This window comes from Notothenia rossii (genome assembly GCF_949606895.1).
Source record: "Notothenia rossii genome assembly, chromosome: 8".
Classification (NCBI taxonomy): Eukaryota; Metazoa; Chordata; class Actinopteri; order Perciformes; family Nototheniidae; genus Notothenia; species Notothenia rossii.
In genome coordinates this window covers 57,072,644-57,097,113 of record NC_136906.1, presented here as the reverse complement: position 1 = coordinate 57,097,113, position 24,470 = coordinate 57,072,644, and the positions used below count along the sequence as shown (strand labels likewise).

Sequence of the window (24,470 nt, the reverse complement as noted above, 5' to 3'; positions counted from 1 at the left end):
ATGAATACATCTGTGTGTATAAATGAATAAATACATGTGTGAGTAGTAGTACATATAAGTGTGTGATAGTATCATTAAATAATGCTGTCAGATAAAAGGTTATATTGAATATTCTGCACTTTCACCAGCTGAAAAGATATTTAAAACGTTGTAAGCGAAATTTGAGGATACACAAAGGCTATTCTGATAAGATATTTAAAACGTCTTTTGTTTATCCTGAAAACGACATTTGAGGATACACGCAGGCTATGTATAGATGATAAAACACCAGTAATACAATCTCAGGACTCTTCGATATGGCTTTGATTATAGGATCGTTTACTTTCAGTCAACAAATCCTTTGGATTTGGAAGACAAAAATCAACTATTCAATATCCTGCTTTACCGCGACCGCTAAACTGCCGAAGATGAAGTCTATGACGCTATCGCGTAGAGCTACGTCGATCCTTGCGTAATGTGGAAGTGGGCGTGGTTAAATCTAAACTGGGTTGGAAAAAAGATTGACGCCTACGGGCCGGCCCTGAGTATGCAACTCGCAAATATCTCTCTTTCTCGCTCTTCTCCCTTTTCAATGTTGGTACGCAAATGCGCCTTTTTTCAAATGACCCGGTGCTCTTTTTTTGGCGGAGGTGCGCATGCGCACCTGCACACCAGCTATGTAAAGCCCTGTCTATAATACACCGTTTAAGCCCGGATGCCCCCGGGGGAGACATGCTAACGATAACGCTACATTAGCATCTGCTATCTTTTCTACTTCATGCTATCTGCACACATTTTTAACATTGAACATTAAAAAGATCAGGCAGTTCAGGGAGAATCGGAGGCAGCTTTGCACGACATTCTTCTGGACGTGTTTCATTGTGGTGATAGTGAGGGTAGCAAATCCCTTGTTTGGCAAGACAGTAGTGACGGCCATCTTGGTGACATGTGTTGTTGTGCGGGACCAGAGATGTAGTTCATTGAGCGGTTTAACACAATGGCAAAACCTTTTTTTTTTACTTGCAAAATTATCTTTTAAATTGACAAACATCATATGTGTAATTCGTGGCACAATTCAAACGGGATCGAAAGATAAGTTTTCTCTCTCCATTGACTTCAATACATAATTTTCCCAAAATAAGGTCCCATGGAGGTCCCACGGAAAGGGAGGGACTTTGCCTCTATACTATACAGAGATGCTGTATGAGAAAAACAATGTGAGTTTGGAAAATTGCACAATGTAAATCTATTCTAGTAGGCCTTAACAATGGACATATGATCAGTAGAAATGGCCATGTCATGGGACCTTTAAGGTATTCTTTAAGGTAGCTGTTTTAAGAAATCTCATGTATAAATCAGGGTTCTTACACCTTTTCCAAAGTCAAATTCAAGCACTTTTCAAGCATTTTCAAGGTGCATTTTCAAGCTTTTCAAGCAACGTACAGCTGTTGTAAATTACATATTTATATGCACATACTTATACTCAAATGATTATTTCCCTACCTCACATTAAATCAGATGTTCTTTATGCTATAAACCAGCCTTTCCCAAACTCAGGGTCGCAACCCCGTTTTGATTGGGTCGCCAGTTAAATGCATTGCTACACACACACACACACACACACACAGCGTCAGAGCTGATGGCTACATTGCAAATAGAATTTTTAAAATAATTTTTGTATTTTATTTTTCATTTTGAAAATGAAATTATACAATATAGCATTGTATATTGAATGATTTCATTTTTTAAAGATTGTATTTGTATCAGCTCTGACGCGTCCCCCGCAAAAGTTTTCGCGCTGTCTGTTTATTGTCTGTTGATTAATCCCGATCGTACATGATGGCAAAAAGACGATACAAATAGGAGTTTTTAAACGTTGGCTTCAGAAAAGCTGTTAGAAATGGAGAGGAGCGGCCTCAGTGTGTTTTATGTGGAGAGGTGCTCAGTAACGAAAGCTTGAAAATGAATAAATTGGACCGGCATCTCCAAACAAAACATCCTCTGCATCGGCACAAATCGAAGGATTTTTTCATCTGCAAAGAAGAGTCTTTCAAGAAGCAGTGTTTTGAGGGCGGAAAAGTAAGTCACTCATTTTAATCATTTGTTTTGTGTGTTTGTGAGTTTGTCAGGGTCTGTTGTGAAATTGTTTCGTTTATGTAGAGTTGGATGAAATGTAGACTGAGACCCCGGAGCGGACCGCCAGCTGCGCGCGCGTCCTCTACTCGCTCCCGCGAGTCCACTACATTCTGCAGCGGCATAAAGCGGTGTTTCAACTTTTACTAGCCTAAAATGTTTTTAAAACGGCCGGGAGAAAAACAGCGAAACAATAACCACAGGAAGATTAGAGGGAAAGTGACCGGCAGTATGAGAAGGAAAGCGAGAGAAAGTATCAGCCGCACGGACGTGACTGCTGCAGTGTGATGCACATAGGAATACATATGAGGGTTATTCCCTATCTTTATTCAAGAGCGTGGTCTATTTGAGAGCATACTTTATTGATTTCACGTTCAGAATATGTATTTCTTTCCCTAAAACCCTGTCCTCACACTCAAATAGTGCCTGCTTGTGCTTAGATTTGCTCTGCTTCTGCTCAAACTATACGCTTGCACTCAGATATATTGCTGCGCTTGTTTCCTGTGTTCCAGTTTAAAACCTTCTCCTTGCACTCAGGCTGTTTCTGTGCACTCGTGAAATGTCTGCTCTCAGATTTCTTCTGTGCACGCTTGGATCTTTTGTGCAACAACCCTGTCAAAATCCCTCTGTGGGGATTCCCCACAGTATTGAGTATGTAGTCGCTTTGGATAAAAGCGTCTAACAAGTAACATGTAATGTAATGCGCTATAAATGCGGTTGCCAGGTCCACATTGGGTATACAGCGTACGCCGGCTGGTGTTAAAAATCACCTAATAACCCAGCATTGTTAATGATAATATCTTCTCTGTTTATTTTCAGGCATTCAAAAGGAACAGAGGGGCACTGAGGGCATCATATCAAGTCAGCCTCCAGAAAAAAAAAAGTTAATCAGTTGCCAAGTGTTGGAGTTTCTTTGTCTCTTAGAGTGTTTTACAACAGCTCTGTTCATTTAAAAGTGTTTAAAAAATGTGTGCACATAGTTTTTGATCTTGTGACAAACTTTATGTTGCACTTCTGATCATTTAAATGTGGTTTCACCTGTGATGTACTGTATACTACACTTCCTATAGTTAGTGTTTTGTCCCTTTCTGTTTACAACATGTTTGTTCTTTGTTCATTTAAAATAGTTTAAAATGTTGTGTACATAGTTTGAGCTAGCGACAAACTTAATATTGCACTTTTGATAATTGTATAATTTAAATTGTAACTGTATATACTTGACTGCACGTCCCATGTTTCGTCTTTCTGCTTTGATCCTTATTTTTTCTGGGCAAGCTCAAAGGGAAGGTTGTTATGGTGAGAAACCTAATTGCTGCGAGGCACTTTTATAATTAAATAAATATTTTCATTTACATTTTAAATTCATGGTGTTTTGCATTCTTTGTTTATAAATGTAGATATTATGGAAAATCATGAAATGTTTTGAGCTTGGGTCCCTTAGGACCACAACATTTCTGTTTTGGGTCTCATGCTGAAAAAGTTTGGGAACCCCTGCTATAAACAACCAAATGTGTGTTTCGTAATAGCATTCTACATAAGGATGAAAAATTAAAGATAAGAAAACACAGTTTAATATTGTAAAATGAGTGACCCATATCATATATAGTAGACTGGGCATCCCATATAACCTGGCTGAGCCAATATAAAACAATCAGCCAACTAACTTTTCAATAAATTCTTTATTAACATTTTTAACATTTTTGAGGTCCTTTTAGGGTGGCAGTAAAAATACGGCTCTCCAAGGTTAGGACAAAACCATTGAAACACAAAGCTGATATAAAAAAAAGCGTGTGCAGAGATCCTCTTTCTGTGTAAGAGTTTTGGAGGTTTCCAGGGAATCTTTTTCAGAATATGAAACTTTTATTGCCAAAATCTCCCGATAAATACATGTTTGAAGCTTGTAAAGGGAAGATGACAGCTCTCCCTCGCACTAATGCTTTTACGTAGCGATGCTCCCCCCTCCCTCCCGCTGACATTATGAATGTATGGCGTATAGTAATCATAGATAACACGGCAGGGTCCGTTACAGTTTGTTTTCATCTGATTTCAAATAAACAAAGTCTTGGCTTTCAGAATATTAAACTTGTTTCGGCAAATTCAGATGATAAATACAACTTTGAAGCTTGTAACGGCATAATTACAAGCGGAGAACGGAGTAACTTTACGTCAAAGCAGGCATAACAACAGCCGGTGTTTCTCGTGAGTGTTTTCCCCGGGAAACTAACACAATACACACAAACGCAAAAATACACAAACACACACACACACACTCGCGAGCTTCCCCCAGACCAGTAATACAAACGAAAATATGTTTCCTCCGTTAGAAAGCTAGGAATATCCTCTTTCCAACAGTGTATAACTCAAAATGTGTCTTCGGGTCAATGTGACTGATTTCGATGGAGCAAGTTTAGGCACGAAAAATACTACCAGTAGAAATACATTGCTTTTATGTGCCTCATCCTCTGAAAACCACAGGATGACGACTGTCGCACATACTGACATAGGTACGCTCCTTTTTATTATTGTCACCTGCATAAGCAATTATCCCACATCGAGTTCGCTAACGTTACTAGCTTAAACAAACGTAACATGCAACGTTAGCCTCATCCAAAATGCTCTACTACGGCTTACATTTCATATGGCTCTTCAGCGCAGACTCTCCCATCGCGAATAATTGAAATTCTTTGTGGCAAACTGTGCAGGAAGCGAATCGTTGGGTTGATCCTCGTTTTAGCCACAGCTTGTATTTCTTTTCGGATAGCCCACGCTCGTTAAAACAGCAACCTCCTGGCATACTGTCATTCTCTCATTAGAATGCCCGGGTCACACAAAATAAAACACTTGCAGGTCGCGCGCATAGCGCGGGAAGGCCGGAGCGGAGCTGTTTTATGTAGAAGCGAAGCAACTAAGCTCGCTCCGACTTCTTTATTTTCTTTTAATCTAAAAAGCGAACTATTCAGTCAGACAGCAATTTATTGTAAAAGTAAAGCATTTACAATTTCAAGCACTTTATCTCAAATCCAAGCACCATTCCCAAAATTCAAGCACTTTTCAAGTCATGAAAACACCTTGTAAAAATTCAAGCATTTTCAAGGATTTCAAGCACCCGTACGAACCCTGATAAATGTATTTGCCGGCTTAATGACTGATAATGAAATCCTCTTGGCCTTATTGAACATAAGGTTTAGTACTACACGCTACCAATCACAGCTGTGGAGACATTGGTATAGTTGTCTCTTTGTAGGACACTGATTTAAATTATTCTTAATCTATGAATTTTGTTTATGCTGTGTATGTAATTTATTATATGTAATGCCTTGTCTTTTATCTATGTAATGTCTTGTCTTTTAAAATGCATGATCTGTTTGGTATTTTGAAAAATTAAAAAGTATAAATATGCCTTATATAGGTATGGTCCTACACTATATTATTCAAATATAGCATGATAGGTCCACTTTAAAACTAACTTCACCGCGGTAAACAGACTTGGAGAGTGCAGCCGTAAAGTTGTTGTTTGTCGCAGTTCCAGCCGTTGGTGCGCCGTGGAACGGAGTTTTTTTTTTCTTAGTGGAAGAAATACTATCATTTTTAAGTCAATAAAATAGTTTCAAATAATATTGGGAGCAGTGTTAATTTCGTCAACGAAAACTATGACGAAAAATGTTCGTCAACAACCTTTTTTACATGACTAAGACGAGAGGATGACGAGCTAAAAAAGATTCTTGATAATGAAAACTTTGACGAAATGTAGATTTACTTTTCGTTGACGAGACGAGACGGGACTAAGGTGTTAATGGTGGACTAACGGACATTCAAAATGCAGGGTATTTTCCCCCAATTGTCCGTCACAATGCATCTTACGTTTCTAACTTGCAATATCATTATTTCCGCTCTCTTCAGTCCAGAAGAGCGGTCTCTCTGTGTGCGGGGGGCGGGGCCTAACAGACACGCTACAGCGGCACACAGAGATCTGCCGGGGACGGAGCGTTCAGAAGGGAGTGGGACACATGCTGGAATCCTTCAAGTTTGAATGACTTTGTATACTGCAGGCAGGGTAGCTTGTGAATTTACTCCAAGTGGAACTAAAGTCTGATTTAACACTTGATTAGATTTCACATCATGCATCCACATCTGTAAAGTAACTAAAGGTATTACAGGGCTCGACATTAAGGACTGCCCGATGGCCCGGGCCCATCTAGTATTTAGCTCGGGCAATGAAGCCTTACCTGCTGGTTGCCCGATCGGGCAATCTATTATGCCAGTATCATGCAGCTCGCGGATCCAGTAATGAGTGACCCGACAGTAAAACTAAACATATCTATAACTAGTTTAGGTAGTTTGAGAGGTAATTAAAATAGCTACGAGTGATATTCTAACCTGAAGTGTGTGTTTTGTCCGCTCACCGCTGCATGTGATCATGCAGAGCTGCGTGTCGACTCGTCAGCAGCAGCTGATCTCTCTCTCCCGTCAGATTAGACTTCACTCACGTTTATGTCCATATCGATCAGATCCAGCTAGTTCTAGCTAATGATATGACTACCTGCTTATTAAAAGACCTAAACAATAAGTGTCGCTATGCAACCGGGTGAGGCCACAAAGTATAGTGCAGCATTATGCATGTGTTTACATGCCCACCGGAGCCCCGAGGCATTACCAACAGATCAACTCACGATCAACCCAGACAGGACATCTCTTTCTCCCCTTGTGGAGGACAGGGGATCTGCACTTCCACAAGATTACATTTTTAAAAAATGAATTTTCAGCCTTGATGTAACAACATTCATAATTAAGTAAAGATAACACCCTTTTCACCCCGGTTACATTTTCCATTGGCCCTGTACGTGATGAAAGCGGGGGATGTTGGCTTATCAGGCGCCCGCAGCTCACAGCCAGCGCGCGAGAGAGAGAGAGCGAGAGCGAGAGCGAGAGCGAGAGCGAGAGCGAGAGCGAGAGAGAGAGAGAGAGAGAGAGGAGAGAGAGAGAGGAGAGAGAGAGAGGAGAGAGAGAGAGAGGGGGTGCACCGGTACCGGCGAGGAATGTTGTTAGCTTCTTCTGCGCAAACGGATATAAGAAGCTGTTTCTACAATAATGTGAAGGGAGAGCTTTCCTGTCAGACTGAGAGGCTCAGTGAGGTAAAGGACTCTTGAGTGTTTAGATATTTCACTTTAGTCTAAGTTGTCTCAGTGGGTCTCAAGCGTTTTGATCACAATTTATATAAACAAATATTTCCAAAGCACTCCTTTATAATTATTAGGATAAATAAAAACAGGTTTGAAATCATTCCAATGTATACTATAGGACAGTAAACCAAAAATATTGTTTAAAACTGGAGAGATTTAAAAATATGCATAAATAAATGTTAACTGATCAAATAAGATATAAATGAACCACAAAAATAGATCAGTCTCTAGTTTGGGTGCTCAAAGTGCACCAGACTGAAGCATTTTACTTTAAAATGCTAAAAGAAAATCTTCCCGGGGGAACACCCCCCGACCCCCCTAGAGGATGTGAAGTCCACCCCCCAATTAAAACATGTTCATGCAATACTAAATACATTTGAAGCCTTTCTATATAAGCTGTCCACCATATCAATACGTTTCTCTGTTTGTAGTGTAGTGGTCTTTTGTAGAGGTTTTTCATTGCCAGTAAAAATCTTGCCTAGGGCAGCAAATTGGTCAAAACCGGCCCTGGTGTCATCCTCACAGCACCCCCCATTTGAAACATGTTCCCACGGCTATGTCTTCTTGTCTGTCACATAAGTGGCGCAACTGAAGCGGTATTGCGCTAAACGGAAATTATTTTTGACCGAAGAGATTTAGATTTGCCGGCTAACGGGAACTCCGACGTCACCATGTTGTGTGCTTCGCGGATGCGCTCGGCTCCTCTCGACTGCTGCTCGGGTCTGCTCGGTCAGATTCCGGATGAGGAAGCATTCATTCGACCAACTTACAGTAGATAACATTACAAACATTTTTAACAGGGGCCATAATAGTGTAAATAATGTTTGTTCTGGCAGTTATAACTGAATATAATGTTTTCTACTTTTTTACATCCGGGAAGGCATTTGCCTTCATCAGATGGAAAGTGTCTTGACCAACAACTTAAGTATTTCTTATAGCTATGCAGGGCATGCAAGCGAGCAAACAAGACCAAACAAACAAGTGAAATTAAAAATAAAATTGAAATTGTACAATATAATATTGTGATGGTTCATCTTATAATTCCATCTAGAGAATGCACCAGACAGCATCTACAGTAAGACCTGGACAAATCTAAATGTTCTAGGGGGAGGCCCCCCAATCCCTTCGTGCCATTTCGTCCGCACGCATTTTTCAGGGCAATCTCTATTGGGCTCAGGGCCATCTGTAAATTAGCTTAGATGGCCCACAGGACCATCTCCCAAAATCCTTAATGTCATGCACTGTATTAAATACATGTTGTAGAGTAAAAACACAGTAGCAACACATTTAAATACTCCAGTAAAGTACAAGTACCTCAACATTGTACTCAAGTACAGTACAATATTTTAACATAATTATATATATTTCATTTATTTCACATTTAAATAAAGCAATTAATTCGGTTAGCAATTCGTTAGTTTTTCCCTTTAAAAAATAACAAAAAGTAAATACAAGAATACGTTAAAGTACTGGATCGATAAGCAGTATCTATAAGACTAGTAGTACCGTAGAAAACCTTAACGATACCCAGATATTACACAAGTAAAGTGTTAAAGAGCAACTTCCAGGTTAAAGACACCTGTGAATAAATGTGTAGGAAAATGATGAATACACTAGATTTTCAAAAAGATATACAGAAATATACACTACAGTGACATCTGGCGTCGTTTTTTTAAGAAATGTTCACTTCCGCATAAAAAAGCCTCGGCACGTGACCTCCCGCGTGTGACGTAACACGGGGGACACAAGGGGGAGAGCGGCCGGTGTAACGTATTAATAAACATGGATCCCAATGCTAGTTTCGACACAGAAGACACAGAAAAAGTTGAACATGAATATTCGAATGCATATGACGGACCACAACCTTATAATTATGAGCCTGCTAGGCGTCCAAGAGACCAGGAGCAGCCAAGGATTAGAAGAAATAACGGCCATCTGAGAGAAATTGAGCTGTGGTGTGACGAGAACCAGTGGAGAACTGGGCAGCTATCTTGGTGAGTGACCGGCGTTAGCTAATGTCACATCACAACATTGTAAAGTTAGCTATCATATACAGTGTTTCCCCTACCATTGTCTTGGCGGGGCGCTGCGCCCTGCCAACGGAGCCCCGCGCCCTGCCTGAAATTCAAGCTGTTTTTATTTTGTTTTTTCTTTAAAAAAAAAAAATATATAGCACCAAATTTCAACTGAAGTCATCTATCTACGGTCACTTTTCCCATTGAACATGTGCTCTTTTATTAAATAAACTAAACGCCATGTTATTTATCCAATGTGTTCATGTTTCAGTGTACACTGCTTTGCGTATTCACATTCTCCCTCCGCTCTGTTTCTGAAGGGCGGGGCTCACACACACACACACACACACACACACACACACACGAATGCACACACTCGCGCTCACAATCAGAGACAAGAGCGGAGGAAAGGAGGAGAACAACAAAGTGTAAAAAAGTCAAACAAATCTGCTTTATTGGCACGAGCTCTGCTGTCTGCCCGTTTGTGTCCCCCCCAAGTTTCAAATTCGTTTATTATTATTTTTTAACCGCAAGCCGTTATCGTCACGGGAGAAGGACACACACAGCCTGCCCAGGTGGACGCGCGCGAACGCGACAACGAACGTAGCGTGCGCATTCTAAAAATAGCTCACAGATGGAGCAGGTAACCCGGTTTTGAACTACAGTATTGAGATGTGAGTTGGTTTATTCAGTAAATTAGCTCAGGATAATTGGATGTTCTGTCTACACCTGTTGATGTGAGGCTAATGCAGGACTTGCTAGCTTGATGCTACCGGCATTTAGCGGCAGTGACTCAACAAATTGCCACTTAAAATGTATCGTCAGCAATGTATGACAAGTAGACTGCTTGTTTAATGTTACACTAACACCAATAGCTCAATATGATCATAACACGATTGCTTTCATATCAGAGATCAGATGAGGTGGAGCTGCCTCCAGCAATAGAGGATGAGGCAGAGAGAAGCAGCAGCAGCACAGGGTTGCAGCAGGTATGTTATATGCTGTAGTCAGGTGATTTAAATGTATCAATGAAAGGAAGAAGTGTAGACAACATGATAAGAAGGGAATACAGTTTAAATTAAAGTAATACAGTATAGTGTAACACTGTACTGTATTACTTTTTAATGTCCAAATACATTTGTTACTGTACGATATCGATAACAATAATTCACAGCTCCTCTCTGCTCCAGAGGATAACAAAAATGTGGGCGCCCCGACATTTGTTTTCGAGCAGCACCCTGCCAAGGCAGTAAACCTAGGGGAAACACTGATATATCAGGCTATAACTAGCGTAGCATTGATAATATAGTAACGTTACTGGCAGGACTGTTGATACTGATCCATAACAGAAACTAATGCGCAAGTATCAGCCGTATCTCGCGTTACCTAATGCAACTCCACACTACGGTGCTGTGTACCGGAGGAGAGACGCGAGATACGGCTGATACTTGACGATCTGGCGGAGAAAGGTTGTGGAGCCTCCGTTGATATGCCGTTGTAAATGGCTTGATGGAAAGCAGGTGTGTAGTCGGGGAGGGTGCACAGCTGATTGCAGCAGGTGCGTGGAGGTTGAGCCGGGAGCGACAGCCACCACGCCCACACAAACAACACAGACAGGGGGAAACAAACAAACACAAAGGAGACGGCTGGAGCAGTACAGCCACCACAGCGTTACCTAATGCAACTTGACACTATGTCTTACGGTGCCGTGTAACGGAGGGGATAGAGAGAGAAGTAATATGGTTTCCTGATAAAGCTGTGGAGAGTATGTGCTGCAGGGAGGTGGATGCACAACACACCCAGGAACGAACGCTAGCTCCGGTCCTTTTTACTGTGGACTCGATGTCCTGACAGGCTGGTATTTGTGCAACCTGCACAAACACGATACTGCACCATGATTACAAATGGTGAAATACAATGTAAAACTACCGAAAAATAACAGATCCTTAAAACACAACCGCTCAACTCAATGCAACTCCACTATACCCGCGGTCAGAGAGCGGAGATGTGTCCCCTGTGTGATGTAATATGACGCGTTTGACGTATGACCTTAAAAACAAGCCGTTTTTAAGAGCAGGGCTCAAAATTGCTCATTTCCCTCTGAATTCCTGCCCTTATGTCTCGTAAAACATATCCAATCCTGCATTCACTTTTTTAATTGTAATTTTCAAGATAGTTTAAGCATAAATGTAGAAAAAATAAAAACCTGCAAGATGCTCTTTAAGAGAGTGAAATGTTGCTTTACGAATTTCAACACTTGATATTGTCACATTGATTCCAATTTCAGATAGGCCTACCTGTATTTGCCTAACTGAATTGGTCTAAAAGTTGACTAAAATGTCATTTTTCATCGACTAAAAGTAGACTAAAACGTTTTGAGATTTCGTTGACTAAAACTAGACTAAAACGTTTTGAGTTTTCGTCGACTAAAGCTATGAAGGATAGGAATGACTAAAATGTGACAAACTAATAACCATTTTCGTCTAAAGAATAAGACTAAATCAAAAACAGCTGCCAAAATGAACACTGGTTGGGAGTCGAGTCGTTAGTTTGTTTAGTATATATATATATATATATATATATATATATATATATATATATATATATATATATATCATGTACAGTGGGTGGGCTTTATACCCCCTCCCCCGTGTAGTTCTTCTTCTCTCGTTTTGTTTTGTACTCGCCGTGAAGTGGTTTTCCGGCCTGCCAGTAAACCCAGAGAAGAAGAAGACGAAGTGACGTCAGCGTAATCTTGCTTCAGGGAAACTACTGCGGTGTGAATGCGATTGGCACTAGGCCCCTCGCGGATTCAGTGCCGTGGTCCCGCGGTGTGAAAGCGGCTATTGAGGGACTTGTACTTTACTTGAGTATTACACTAAAAACCACAGTTAAATAGTGTACCTTTAGTTACTTTGCAGATTTGGATTAATGATGTGAAATAAATTATTACTAAAATAAGACTTTATTTAAACCTGGATTACAATTCACAAACTACCCTGCAGCTAGACTTGCCACCCGTTCCTTGAAATACGTATTTGTTACGTAATTGGGAATTAAATGTTGTGTTCCGTATTGAACCAATACGGAACGCAGTTTGTCCCGTATTTTCACAATCTGTCCCATGCACGTCTGTCACACACACACGTCAACACTGAACTAACAATAATGAACAAAATAAAGGACAGGAAATATTAAAAACAGCAAAATATGTTGGCGGGAGGTGCGCAAGACCTTCCGCGGACTCTCCTCTCTGCTCTGCCTCTGTGCCAAATCCTGTCTGTCTGCCCGGCCCGGCCCCTTTGCGCTGCCTGTCGTCATTACGCTCGCTACGTTACGTCATTACGCCGCTCTGTCGCTGCGTGATTTTTAAAAACAAATGCAAGATGTCTTCAGATACGCCACCTCGTCCTCAAAAGAGGAAACACCGACAACAGAAATACAGACGAGAATGGGAAGAGGCAAACCAGTGGCTTGATAGGGTCCCTGAAGATGACTACAAGGCAAATTGCAAAGCATGTCGCAGAACATTTTCAGTGTCGCACGGTGGGCTGTCTGATGTCAAACAGCACGCAGCCGGGGATCTCCAATCAAGAAATATCAGAACACAAAGGAGCCAAGCACCAGTGTCACAGTTCTTCATAGCTGAAACATCTCCTGAGATTGATTCGGTATGATATGGGACCAGGGGTGGGTAGATATCATACCGATATGATTTTAAAGTCTATTAAATAAACGTGTATTTAATATTATCAATATAGAATGAAATGTAACCATAAAGAACATCTCTGATTCAGAATCAGAACTCTTATGTTGTTATGCTAATGCTGCTCATTTGAAATTTTTCCTAATAGATTAACAGCAAATAAAATAGGCCTACTGTGAATAAATACAATTGATTGATTGATTGATTGATAAATAAAATAAATAGTGACAACAATATGAAAGTAATAATCTGACATCATCCCATTCCCCCCTCTAGATTACTGCAGCTGAGGTGACACAGGTATACCACACAGTAAAACATAACCTCAGCTACAACAGTGCTGACTGTGGACACAAGCTCAATCAAAAGACTCTATCTGATTCCAAAATGGTGAAGAAGATGACTTTGGGGAGAACAAAGCAAGAGGCACTGGTGAAAGACGTCCTGGCCCCGAAGGCAGTGGGTGATGTTCTCAAGATCTTAACATCACCACCCCTCCCATTCTCCATACAGACCGATGCTTCCAATAAAGGGAACAGGAAGATGTTTCCCCTTGCTGTCCAGTACTTCACTCCAGAGTCTGGTGTCACCAACAAAATGCTGGACTTCATAGAGAATCCAGATGAGTCAGCTGCTGGGATTGTAGCTCTCCTGGAACAATCCCTTGAGAAATGTGGCTTGTCAATGGATCAAGTGACTGCATTCAGTGCTGACAACACAAATGTCAATTATGGTATTCACAACTCTGTTTTCACCAACCTGAAGAGAAAACAAAACGATCTGCTGCGAGGAAAATGCCATGCCCACATAGTGCACAACACAGTGAAGCACGCCCTTGACAAGCTTACTGTAGATGTGGAGAATGTTGTGCTGAAGGTCTATGGCCACTTCTCCATTTCAGCAAAAAGAAGAGAGTCACTCAAAGAATTTTGTGACGTTGAATTCCAAGAGATCCTACGACATGTGACAACCAGGTGGCTCTCCCTCAATCCAGCCATCCATCGGCTGATGCAGACCTGGACTGCACTGAAGTCTTACTTCATCAGTCTAGGAGACGAGTGTCCCAAGCAAGTGCAAGCTTTGTTAAAGCTCAACAGAGACTCAACTGTGGAAGATGAAGACATTGTGGAGATTTACCTTCTTTTCTGCAACAATATACTCTCCCTCTTTGAGGAAGTAGTAAAGAGCCTGGAGAGCAATAGAACCACCTGTGTTGAGTTGTATTCCATCATGGATGAATTCAGGCAAAAGCTCATACAGAGACGAGACGACCAGTTCTATGGGTACCTAACAAGGCAAAAGCTGCAGCGCCTCCTCCCTCATGACGCACACATGGCAAGGGCCGAATTCACTGCATTCCTCAATACAGCCATTTCATATGTTGAGAAATGGTTCGACTTCTCCGAAGAGAACTGGCTCTTCTCACTGCAGCCTCTCTTACTCCAACATGGCAACCTGACCTTTAATCAAATTGAGAAGGTGGCTACCAAACTCAACCTCATCAATAAATTGAAGATGAATGAGCTTTACGATGAGTGCACCACAGCCAATACAATCCTGAGGAGGCTCAGAGAAGAATATTCTGATGCATGGAAGTCCAAGGGTGTGGCTGTGAGGTGGATGGCTGTGTTTAAAGAAGTGGATGTGCCCAACATGCTCTCCATCATGAGACACATCCTGAGCATCCCAGCATCCACTGGATACGTGGAAAGGATCTTCTCCAGAATGACCAACAAGTGGAGTGACTGCAGGAGCAGGTGCTCAGTGGAGCTCATCAGGAGTGAGCTCCTCATTACTCTGAACTTTGAGCAGACCTGTCCAGAGTTCCACACCACAGCTCTGAAAGACAAGGAGCTGCTCAGTGCTGCAAGAAGTAACAAGAAGTACTCCTGGAAGAAGAAGTGAGGAAGAGAGGGGACTGTTTAAACCTGTTCTAACAAAAAAAAGGACATAAAGGAGTTGAGGGAAGCTATGCACTTTATTTTTTATCTGTTTATTAGTTTTATGTTATGCACTTTCTTTAGGCGTATCTTGACTCCACTGGTGGCTCCCAGTTATGAAGCAGAGGGTATGCGGCCAGGTTCAGACTTGGCTCAGGGAGTGATGTTATCAATCTTTTCATTTGTCATTTTGTTCAATCAGATAATCATAACAGGTTCACAAAAGTGTTTCATTTTAAGATGATTCGTAAAAGAGTCCTCAGGCAGGCTTTGTTACAGCTCTTTATATGCATATAATACAGACTAGCATATGCTCAAGTTCAGCCTAGGTCAGTCTAATCACCCGTAACAAGTTTACAAGTGTGTTTCATTTCATTGTTTTCTGCCTTAAGTTTAATTGTTCCCAAATGTTACACTTAAAGCACATTCTATTGTAGCTTATTTAATTTAGGTGCTGTTCTGTTTCAGTTAACGTGCCCTATGCAGGCAGGCTTTGTTTAATTTACTATGGCTATGCTCAGGTTCAAATGTTACACTTAAAGCACATTCTATTGTAGCTTATTTAATTTAGGTGCTGTTCTCAGGTTCAGGCTAGTTCAGCCTATGCACAGTATGTATTTAAACATACAAGTTTACAAGTTCATTGCTGATAAAGCACTTTAAACTAAGTATGACTACAGTAAATGCTTTCTTGACTACCCCTTCCTTACTGACCACCAAGTGACCCCAGGGCCCAGAGGCTATTATGGTATGTGAAATCATGTCAATTATTTAAATCAAAGCATTTTGGTTCATATAAAAAATAGATATATTTCTATGCATTTCAGGAGTTTCGGACACCCGCGCGGCGTGAGGGGTGTTCCTTATTTCTATTTCTGAAAGGTGGCAACCCTACCTGCAGCATACAAAGTCATTAAAACTAGCTTCACATTTAACAGCTTTGATAACACATGAATGCATCAATAATTATAATATATATTATTCTGAAATTCTGAATATTGAGTATTTTACCGTTTGTACTTTAAGTATATTAAAACTTCAATACTTTTGTACTTTGACTTGAGTGACACTTTGAATAACGGACTTTTACTTGTAAAAGAGTATTCCTACACGTTGATATTACTACTTTTACGTAAGTATAAGATATGAGTACTTCTTCCACCTCTGCTAGCTACCCTCATGTTCAAATGTAACAAGATAACGTTCTCTAAATTAGCATGTTCCGTTAGCATAATTCGGCCCTGTAGGTTTATTAGAGTATAAAACTGTTCGCAGATAAACAAGATTACGGATATACACAGTTAATTAGCGGTAAATAGCTAGCAGTAAGCAAAACATTACTTACCCGATGTATTTCAGAAGAGCCTGTCTAGTCTCACGATGATGGTGGTAGCACAGGTTTACCACGTTGACCTCGCAGATCCACGTTGGCGCTAACCTATTCCCACCGCCTTCACTTTATAAAATCAAGCTAGCGAGCCAACATTTGTCCAGTCCCGGTGTTTTTCTACTGATGTACACAGTTGTGACTGACGAGCCGATCAGACGTTTAGGATATTTTAAAGCGGAACCTCAAATTAAACTGACTCCACAGCAAACCGATGTTAGCAACTGCTAGCTTAGCTTAACACCATGCACGTGCTGACAACGCCCAACGTTTTTTCCCCTATCTTCATCCTTGACCCGGATGTGTCGTTGTTGTTCACTGTCTCACAACCGCCAAATTAAATAGGAAATGTAATAACTCACACAGTAAACCGTACACTTAAAAACCTTAGCTAACAAAAAATAACATTTATTTCCCCAAGCCAGAGGTCCTGACAAATGAAAGTATGACTCTGATCCTGAAAGTGCAGATCAATAGTTTGACCAGGCTAGTCCCAGCTAAAATGTATCATATATCAATTTTCCAGAAGCAGATTAAAGCTCCTGAACGCAACATCAGATAGGAGATATACATTGATTTTAACTCGACGTTATCAGAGATATTAAGACCACAAATGTTTATCTAATGAAATAATCAAAAAATCGGTGCACAATTTTGGGGTGTACTACATAGTGCATAGTGAATTTATATTAGGGGGACGCCTTGGGACGGAGGAGGTGCAGTTGTTGATGTTGATAAACTGATGTGTACGTCTACACTACAGGCATCAAAAAATGCTTTCAACGCTTCGCCCATTCACTTGAATGGGGTGACGTAGAAGATTTTTAATTTTCGCCGAACTGCATTGTGGGGAGCATGGCATGGCTTTGCAAGCATCACGAGCATCTATCGGCATCATGTTCAACTTTTGAGGCTCGATGCTTGGCATCAGCCAATCAAATCCCGTTTATGCAAATCCCGCCAGTGCAAGCGCAGCCAATCAAACCGCGTGCAAGCTGGGAGAGCCAGACCGCAGTTCATTTCCTCATATTCCAAACGAGATATTACGGTAGCAAATCACCCGGTTCTTTACGACCGGAACTATTTACCGGGATACAAACCGGAGGAACCAGGCATGGAGGGAGGTGGCAGAGACAGTGGGTGAAACTGATAGTTTTTTCGCCTGTTTGGAGAGTTTATATCCAGTTTACTTCGTTTTAACATTGCTATTGCTTTGTATGTCGGGGGCGGGAGATTCATGTGATTGGTTGCTCGCAAAAAATCGCCAAGCTTCAGACACGCCCAGCTTCAAGATTTTTTCATGCCTGTAGTGTAGACGGGCCGTCGGTGAGGTAGGATTTCAGCCAGGAGAGTGCAGTGTCAGTGATGTTGAGTGATGATTCGAGGAGGGACAGCAGGATGGTGTGGTTGATGGTGTCGAATGCTGCGGTGAGGTCGAGGAGGATGAGGATATTCAGGTTGCCGGAGTCAGAGGAGAGGAGGAGATTGTTTGTGATTTTCAGAAGAGCTGTTTCTGTGCTGTGTTTTGATCGGAAACCGGATTGAAATGGCTCAAAGAGGTCATTGGAGTTGAGGTGGGATTTTAGTTGTGAGGCAATGACACGTTCAAGTTTTTTGACAGAAAGGGGAGATTTGAGATGGGCCGGAAGTTGGACATGATGTCAGGTGAGAGTCCAGGTCTTTTGAGAATGGGTGTGACAGCAGCCAGTTTGAGAGAATGGGGAACTGATCCAGATCTGAGGGAGGAGTTAATGATGGTGGCGATGAGCTGGGAGATGGCAGGGAGGCTCTCTTTAACAAATTTGGAGGGCATTGAGTCAAGTGTGCAGGTGGAGTTAATTCCAGTCATGAAGTGGGACAGTTGCATGGGGGTCACAGGGGAGAAGTGGGACAGGGGCTGTGAGGTGAAGGTGGGGGAGCCAGGAGAGGAGGTGGGGGGTGCTGATGAGGGTGTCAGATTGCTGTAAATGTTGCTGATTTTGATTTGGAAAAACGAAAGGAAGGAGTTGCACTGTTCGGTGGTGAAGGACGAGGTGGCGTTGTCACAGGGTTTGAGAAGTTTGCTGATGGTGGAGAAGAGACGCTTGGGGTTGCTGGAGCCAGACTGAATGAGTTGTGAGTAGTAATTAGACCGGGCAGCTTTGAGTGCATTACTGTACTGCTGGAGATAGTCTTTGTAGATTTGAAGATGGACTGTTAGTCTGGTTTTCTTGTGTTGGCGTTGAAGTTTCCTTGATTTCATTTGGCGGAGTTCGGGGGTATACCAGGGGGCGGAGTGTATGAAAGAGACATTTTTTGTTTTTGTGGGGGCCAGTTCATTGAGACAGAAGGAGAGGGTGCTGTTATAATAGTCCACAAGTTCAGATGGATTTTCAGAAAGTGGGGGGGGGAGACAGACATCTTGCAGGTAATGGAGGCAGTGATTGCTGAAGGTGAGATGGATTTGAGGTTTCTGTAGGTTATTGTGCGTTTTTGCTATCTGTTGCATTTGTGCTATACATATTTGATTTTAAAAGGTAAATCCTTTATTGTTCAGGAAAGAAATGTCCCAACTAGCCAAAAGAATCTTCTTGTATTTATTTCAGTATTATAGTCCTCAGTCATTATTTCAGCGACTGAGGACTCTCCCATCTCCAAATAATGTGTTTTCATCATTTGGAGAAGTACAATTAAGATCTGGTTCTACAGCATATTATATTCAAAATGTATAGCTTCCAATCTTCCAATCCAATCCTTCAACAAGTCCACAGCTCTGTTTTCTTTATATCGTCTTAATATATGTATTGTATGCAACAAACACCAAACAGGCAAATTCCTTCATAGATAAATTAGATATACTTTATTCATCCCATATTGGAAGTTTTTCACAGCAGCAGCATGTTAACAGGCATTATTACAAGGCTTAGTTGAATCCTCAATTATGATTGGTCATTTCAGAAAATGTGACAGTTTGATAAGAAAGTAGAACAGACTGCTGTCAAGCACTATTATGACCGTTGCTAAGGAGGATCAAGAGAGAGAAAGGAAAATGTGTTAAAAGACGGAGGGCGTGACGTCAGATAAATCACCAGAAGAAGGCAGACAGGAAGTAAAGTATGGGCTCTGTAGAGTAGAGAGAGGATTTGTTAGTGGGTCAGAAACTGTAAACAAGAGTTGGACAGTGCTGCCGTAAAGTTGTTGTTGTCGATGTTTCCATCCGTTGGTGCGCCATGGAACAGTTTTTTTTTCTCAGCGGAACAAATACGAAAATGTTTGAGTCAATAAAATCATTTCAATTAATATTGGGAGTCGAGTCGTTAGTTTGTTTAGTATCTGGCCGTGTAATAAGCGGGATAATGTGCAGCGAGTTGGTCATTATGGTGAACCGCTAATTTAAGCGCTTTGAGCACCAGGAAAAGCGATATATAAATAACATGTATTATTATTATTATTATTACTTAGACATGAGTTAAAATATAAAAGAATAAAATGCAAATAGAATAAAATAAGAAATAAATATAAACTGTAAATAAATACATCCTACAACATTAGAAAAATATATGTATCAATAGAGTTTCTAAGGCATACACAATATCAAATAAGAAAGAGTTAAATCCAATGAGGTAATTTGAGTACAATATATACAATACTTGCAAATTGTTCAGGGTCATTGACATTGTGAAGGCCTTAAATGTCTTTTAAGTAATTTATTTTCGCACTTTACGCTATATGGAGCATTATGCATAAATGTGTATTTCCTCCAATAAAAACACCTTCAGACTCAGATCCCAGATTTTGATCTCCCTGTCTGTATCACATACACAGAAGATTGAAAATAAAGTTGACTTTGAAATTGACTTCATGGAACAGCCTTTAACAAAACACTGTCAGTGTGTGTAGTAACCATTAGAGTACTTGTGCAAAAACCTTTGACTTAAAAACAAAAAAAGTAATATGCTCCATGCAGAGAGATGGTGTTTGATTTTTATTTTGTTAAACCCAGAGAGCAAGCCAAATGCTGACAGTAGATATCACATTGTGTGTCAGTGCTGAAGAGAAGAGTGAAATGTGTCCTGTTGTCTAGAGACCGTGTGGCGACTACGGCAAGGAAAAACTCCCTCTGTGAGGAAGAAACCTTGAGAGGAGCCTGGCTCTCTAGGGGCGGGCCCATCCTCCTGTGGGCGCTGACACTCCTGCTGGACCACCTCCTACTCCTGAGAATACAGAAACACTCATAGTTAAATAAAGTTATGGGTTCTATCTCCTGGACCTTATGGCGCATTTCCACTGCAGGGCCTCGCACGGCTTAGTACGGTATAGTTAGGCCTTGGCAGGCCAGTCTCACTTTATTCTGCGTTTCCATTTACAGTTTAGTAGCTGGGGTAGTAACTATAGTAACGCAGTGTAGGCGGAGCCGTGACGTCATCTTCAATGCGAACCACAAAACCAACATCAGCCGTTAGCTGTTAGCCCTCAGAGCTCAAAGCTCCTCATATCTGTTCAGAAAGTAGACAAAAGTTAAACAAGTACAAACCACAGACTGTCTGTGTCATGGCGAATACAGTCGCTGGTTTATTTATGTCTGTAGGCCGTTGTTGTGAGTGTGGACGGTCGGAGCATATACTGCGTTAGCTTAGCCGATCTCCATTCAGAAAACACGCATTTTAAAAAGGTGTTTCACATGCCGTCTGTCTGCAGACTTGTCAAAGCATTAATTCATGATTTTTACTAACCGGTAGGCCTGTCACGATAAATAATTTTGTTGGACGATAAATGTTCCTGGAAATTATTGCGATAAACGATAATATTGTCGGCACCATTGTAAGACCATTTTAGACCACTGACATACTGATAATATCATAATAATTCTAGTACATCCTTTCAAACAGAACTTTTTATTGAACATTCAACATTGCAAATGAAATGTGAAATAATATTAAAATATATAAATGATATATAATAAATAAAACAAATTAATTAAATTATAATAAATTAATTAAATCACACACAACCAAAACAATAAATTAAATAGACTCGGGCTGGAAAACAGAGCTCTCAATCCATCTATCTATCCATCTCTATATAGATGGATAGATAAATATATATAAATATATATATAAATAAATCAATATGAGCACACATTGTATCACAAGCAAAAAAAATCTCCTTAAAACAACAGTCATGTGTACAGTCCACTGTCCATACAAAGGCCCAGATGCCTCAACAGGCCATATCCAAATCTGTTTTTCGAAGTTTTCGAGCAAGGAACACTAACATGTTTGCATTGCCGGGCAAATGCATCTTTGATTGTAAACTGTCGGGAAGGTGGGGGCTCTCCATCTCCAGCTGCCGTGTTTGCTACCAGCTGGGAAAACGGAATGGAGTGGTTGTGTTTTAGGTGTAGTTTAAAATGCGTGGTATTGCCCAAGAAATGCGACACACCGCCCGGCAAATTCAAGTCCGTAGGTTGGCCTCGTTGATTTGGCTTGAATCCAAAATACTGCCACACCGGAGAATCGAGATGTGTAGGTTTTGTAACCAATTCCATTTCATTTTAAATTCCCCACGAGTAAGTCACACGTTGTCTCCCGCTTGTCGCTATATTATTAATTTGCCTGCTACGCTGCTGTACGTGCACACAGAGTGTCCTGACCTGGCTGTGTGTCAGCCCCGCCCCTCACAGCGCGCATGGACGGCAGCCACAGCTCGTCTGGCAGCCACAGCGCTCCTAGCTAAAATGCTGGTCACATCCTTATGTAAACAAACACGCATGTAAACGGCAATTTATCGAGCTCAGAAAAGTTATCGAGTCCATTTTTATTTATCGTACGATAAGTCAATGTATCGATTATCGCGACAGGCCTACTAACCGGTATCAGTATGTTGTTACTTCGGTATCATTTTGAAACGTGTATTACAATTAAATCACGGTAAAATATGTTCATTGTGTTGTAGTTGTAGTATGGACTTCGAATCCGGGATAGCAAGTTCGAGTCCCACTGCAGTCAGCATGTCGTTGTGTCCCTGAGCAAGACACTTCACCTCAAAATGCTCCTGTGGGGATTGCCCACAGTACTGAATGTACTGTATGTAAGTCGCTTTGGATAAAAGCTTCTAACAAATGACATGTAATGTAATGTAATGTAGTTGTAGCCACACACGTCACTAGTTTAGCATATTCAGCCCGGTTGTTGGACCGGAAAGAACCACGATTTTGAAGAGCCAGAAAAACTGTGAAAAGGTAGCCCTGAGCCGGAACTAGTCCTCGTGGAAACGCAACAAAAAACGGGCTGGGTTTGGCACGGCACGCTTAAACCGTGCTACGCGCTGCAGTGGAAATGCGCCATTAGTGTACGTTGTGATCAGTGCTATCTTCTTACCTGTTTTTTGTAAAACAGGATGTAGGCCGACTCCTTCCAACGAGCCTCCAGGAAACAGATCCAGGGACAGGTTGGTGAACACTTCTGGTCTTCTAAACTGTTCCCCAAATCTGCACATTAAAGTAACAACACATGTTAAAATACAACCACAGAGGTCAAGACACAGCCTCCTGCTTAACCAGACCAGAGCTTTTCTTATGGGAGAATATTTTTGTGATTTTTTTCCTGTATGATTTTACCTCTTGAATCTGACGTTCTCCATCTTAAACACCAGGTTGCGTTCCACAGGGCAGGTCTAGGGTTTTTCCATGCAGGCATGTCGTATAGTTTGGGGCAGGCTCCTCATCTGGTCCAGTAATGATGCCAGGAATTCATGAACGTCCTGTTGTACACAAAAACACACACCTTCCTCCGCCAGCGTTTCTGGCGGCCAACTATGCTGACAGAGCTGCCCTCATTCGTGCCTCCATCAGGGCCCAGCCCCAGTCTACACCCCAGGCCAAAAGGTATGGCTTTCTACTTAAGTACTATACCTAAGGGTAGAGTCAAGTAAGCTAGCACCCCGCTTCATTGGTCCTTTCAAGGTTGTCCATGTCATGAACCCATCTACAGTACGGTTAATACTTCCACCCTCTCTCAGAATTCAACCCACTTTTCATGTTTATCAGATTGAACCTGTCTGCTCCAGTCCCCTGTCCCCTCCTGTGGTTGTGATGATCAATGATCCACCTGTCTATACTGTCTGGCGTCTCCTGGGTGTCTGCCATCGGGGCCGTGGTCTGCAGTACCTCATGGATTGGGAGGTATATGGTTCTGAGGAGCGTTGCTGGCTGGCCTGTCGTCAGATTTTGGACCCCACCCTCATAATTGATTTCCACACCCCTAACCCGAACAGGACCCGGTTGGGCGCTAGGATGCCCCCATAGATACCCCCCCTGCATCACTTCCGGTCGCCGGAGAGGACGCTAGCGTTGATTGTTCGCCGCTTCTCCGCCTCTGTTACCCTCTATCACCCTACCATTTGTTCTCGCGAAACTTTAGAATTGGACTACTGCTCTGCATTGCGCATCTTTACTGCAGTGCATATTGTTTTTAATTTTAACTTATTTTAGACTTCTGCCTCCGTTGCTGGCTGTAGCCGGCTGCCCTCACTCAGCCATCAAAGTGCCGGGTGGCTATTGCTATCTGGTACATCGCCTACTTGTCTGTCTCCGTCCCACGCAACAACCGTGGACACTCTCTGCCTCCTGCCTTCATCTCTGGGGTACATCTGTCCCGTCCCGCTGTTCACATCCTCCTGCCATGTCATGGATCTTCCTCGTCTCCACAACAATCCTCCACCTCTGTGCACCTAGCCCGCTAGCCGCTATCGGTGCTAACACACTGCTCCCAGCCTTCCCGCCTGTCATCATGCTGAAATACTCCATCTCACAGTTTCTGTCATTCACCAACTCCTTCACCCTGTCTTCCATCTCAGTCATCAGACATCTTGGACTCCTTTGTCGACCCCGCTACATTCACCGAAGCATCCGCCGCAGTTTTGTTTACTTTCAGCACGGACAATCTATAGCATCCATCTGCTCTACCCAACGCACTGTCGCACACCTGATGCGCCATCAGAACGCAACTCCTACTGCTCCTCTTACACTCTCCCCCGCTCAACTACACTCCCAGCTGCATGAAATACCTGGAGTGGATCCCACTCCCCTCCGCCTCCCAACACATATAACAAGCCATTTCTCCCCACCATCAAGCCCCCCTCCTCTGCTCC

The 24,470-nt window shown here is 41.9% G+C and overlaps 1 protein-coding gene and 1 long non-coding RNA gene across 3 annotated transcripts in view; both read right to left on the bottom strand.

Moving 5' to 3' along the window:
* tdrd6a (tudor domain containing 6a) overlaps positions 1 to 16,773 on the bottom strand; it is a 71,109-nt gene extending 54,336 nt beyond the window's left edge. The window contains exon 1 of one of the 2 annotated variants that reach the window (XM_079644281.1): positions 16,299 to 16,773. The gene's annotated coding sequence lies outside the window, so the exon portion shown is untranslated. The remainder of the gene's footprint in view (positions 1 to 16,298) is intronic. The other variant, XM_079644282.1, reaches the window with a different exon arrangement.
* A 3,516-nt stretch (positions 16,774 to 20,289) lies between these two features.
* LOC307015584 lies at positions 20,290 to 24,447 on the bottom strand. The gene is made up of 3 exons (XR_013801601.1): positions 22,939 to 24,447; positions 22,700 to 22,809; positions 20,290 to 20,533 (listed from the first exon to the last, which is right to left on the bottom strand). It is a non-coding gene; the product is annotated as an uncharacterized lncRNA (long non-coding RNA).
* Positions 24,448 to 24,470: the final 23 nt, after the last annotated feature.